At 46.4% G+C, this 3,071-nt stretch overlaps 1 pseudogene; it reads right to left on the reverse strand.

The window, feature by feature from the left end:
• Positions 1-973: 973 nt before the first annotated feature.
• LOC146872060 (large subunit ribosomal RNA) lies at positions 974-2,100 on the reverse strand (annotated as a pseudogene).
• Between the last annotated feature and the right edge of the window lie 971 nt (positions 2,101-3,071).

Consider the following 3,071-nt stretch of genomic DNA (forward strand, 5'->3'; position numbering starts at 1 on the left):
GTGCAGTTTTAAAGATTTTTCGAAACAAATCAATGGATACTCTTTATTTAACGTTTCTTCGTCGATACGACACGCTTTTATTGCTAAGAATTTATTAATTTGCGAAAACAATTGTTATTCTCAATTCATCGATGAAAACGACATTTTCGTACCAAATTTATTCACGGATAATATAAAAAGGGTAAATAGACCTCCAGAATAGTATAGAAGTTTGATTGAAAGTGTTTCTGACGGATACCGTTTAGGCGATTCAATCGCAAGATTGTTCACATAAGACGCCGTGTATTTCGTTCAGCGTCGCCGCCCACTCGGCCACATAATCAGTATATATAGTGGAGTACCACGGTAGGCTTGCTCGAAAAAACCAATTTCCATGGATGGTCAGAGAAGCTCAATACGCCCAAAATGCACGATTCGTCCAATATAAACTTTTCGAACAAAGAGGACGATAGAAACAATACGCACGCTTCCTTCAGAATTTGAAAAACTAGTTTCGTTCAATGTGAAAGAGGCCTGGGAGGAGAGTGATAGACTGTATTGCCTGTTTATCCAAGTCTCCTAGTGTGCGAAATAAACACCCATTCACATATGTTTCCAATGTAAAAATTTCTAAATCTGATAGTTGCATTGGTTCGAAAAGCATGTGTATAACTTTCGCTCGACTTGACGGAATTTTTCTAAGACCGATAGTCGCATTGCCTTCAGGTTTCGAATGCAACATTATGCCCGTTAGCTATGACCGAGTATTCGATTTTTTTCTGATTTTCGTAGTCGTATTGCTTTCAGGTTTCGAAAGCAACATTATGCCCGTAGGGTATAACCGACTATTCGATTTTTATCTAATTATCGTAGTCGCATTGCTTTCGGGTTTTGAAACAAGCATTCTCGCGTTTATCTTATGTATATACAGTTATTTTATTATGTATAATATTGCATATACGTGTGCCGTGGGGTCTCGTCTAACCGACAAGACGAATCCCCAAGCCAAGGGCTAAATCTCAACTGATCGCAGCGGTGTAACTGCTCTTCCGAGTACAACACTCCGCCAGGTACCTAAGTTGTCTTCAGACTATTCTGAGTTTCGGCATCGAACTGTGAGACCAAAGATCGACCGTTAGATATCGTGCCGTCGTTCGGTGCGATCCTGGTGAAGGACGACGGTCCCATATGGCAAACTGGGCTCGTGCGATGACCGGACCAAGGATCGATTACCTAGTAGTATCACATTGTTTTGAGCGTTTCGACTCACGAGACTCCTACAGATGTCGTTGCCTTTTTTGACTATATAGGATATGACCTTAGAGGCGTTCAGGCATAATCCCACGGATAGTAGCTTCGCACCACCGGCCGCTCGACCGAGTGCATGAACCAATTGTCCGAACCTGCGGTTCCTCTCGTACTGAGCAGGATTACTATCGGCAACGACTAGTCGTATGAAGGGTAAAACTAACCTGTCTCACGACGGTCTAAACCCAGCTCACGTTTCCTCTTGACGGATGAATAGTCCGACATTGGCCAATTCTGCATCGCAATGATAGGAAGAGCCGACATCGAACGATCAAAAATCGACGTCGCTATGAAAGCTCGGCCGCCACAAGACGGTTATCCCTGTGGTAACTTTTCTGACTCCTCTTGCTGAAGACTCTCCAAGCCAAAAGAATCGACAGGCCGTGCTATCGCAGTCTCTATGCGTACTGAACATCGAGATCAAGCCAGCTTTTGCCCTTTTGCTCTACGCGAGGATTCTATCTTCGCTGAGCTGGCCTTAGGACTCTTGCTTTCTTCTTTGACAGATATACTGCCCCAGTCGAACTCTCCTCCTGGCAGTGTCCTCGAATCGTATCACGCGGGAGTATCGACGGCGATCGGCGAAAGCCTCACTCTACTCTTACACGCGTGGCTCTAGAACACCGTGACAATCAAGCGCAATGGCTCGACGCACGCGCTCCGTCTAATCGAGTAAGTGAAGAAACGATGAAAGTAGTGGTATTTCACCGGCGATGTTGCCACCTCCCTCTTATACTACAAGTCTCATGTTTCCTTACAGTGTCAGACAAGTGCCAATCTCAACTCTCAATTCTTCTTTCCTCGCTAATTATTCCAAGCCCGTTCCCTTGGCTGTGGATTCGCTAGAAAGTAGATATGGACAGTGTATAGTAAAGGTGGACACCCGAAGGGTGCCTGCACCTATGCTACCCTCCCCGTTAGGGCATACCCTACGGAACTACCTTCAGACAGCAGCCACATCAACAAAGAGACCAGATTCGAAAAAACCCAGAACTCCTGGCGGCGTGTAGGGTGAGCGGTTTAGCCACGATCAACATCATCGCAGGAACGGATCACCACGCTGATGTCTGCCGTGCCCACGGGGAACCACGGTGAGGCCCACTCACAGTACCGCGACCCTTGGCACTCGTTCCGCAGGATGGGATGGGATTGGAAGGTTAACAGGATTAGGGAGAGTGTTGGGTGATGTGGAAAAAGAATAGGGAGTTGCGTTCGATCATCTCTGACCCTATTCTGTTCGAGAATGTGTTTACCTGAGAAGATTACAGGCTCTCACCCCCATCACCAGGTCTCCGACAATCCCAGCTGAACAGGACTTACGAACTAACAACCGTTGATAAGGAGGGTTTCTTTCCAAAAGTCCGCGAAGAGAGAAAGTTTCGGCCGAGGAGACAAGATGTCTCGCTGCTTCCAGCCAACTCCTTTCTCCGAAAATTTCCCCCAGAGCCACTCTCTGGTTTTCAAAACCCGGACAGTCGACGATGTGATGAAAAACTGTCTTCGCCACACTCGCATGTTTCTTCCATGATGATGTTCAGCGACTTCAGCATGGCCTTATAATGTCCGTGTCCTGCAAGAAACTGAGATGTGATGTGTTTAGTGGAGACGAAACTAGCACCCATCCTTTCCTTGTTGTCCGCGAAATACTTGTCCGTAGTCCTTCCATTTGAGGAGTTCTCCCATCTGGACTGCCTATCCTTGAAAATTTCCTCGTTGACCTGTCTTACTATCGCGCGCTTATTGTTCGTGTCTTCCAGTTTTTGCGTCGCTGTTTCGATGCTCCT

The sequence above is a fragment of the Vespa mandarinia genome, unplaced genomic scaffold, assembly GCF_050613455.1.
Source record: "Vespa mandarinia isolate Hongniang unplaced genomic scaffold, ASM5061345v1 scaffold_61, whole genome shotgun sequence".
Lineage (NCBI taxonomy): Eukaryota > Metazoa > Arthropoda > Insecta > Hymenoptera > Vespidae > Vespa > Vespa mandarinia.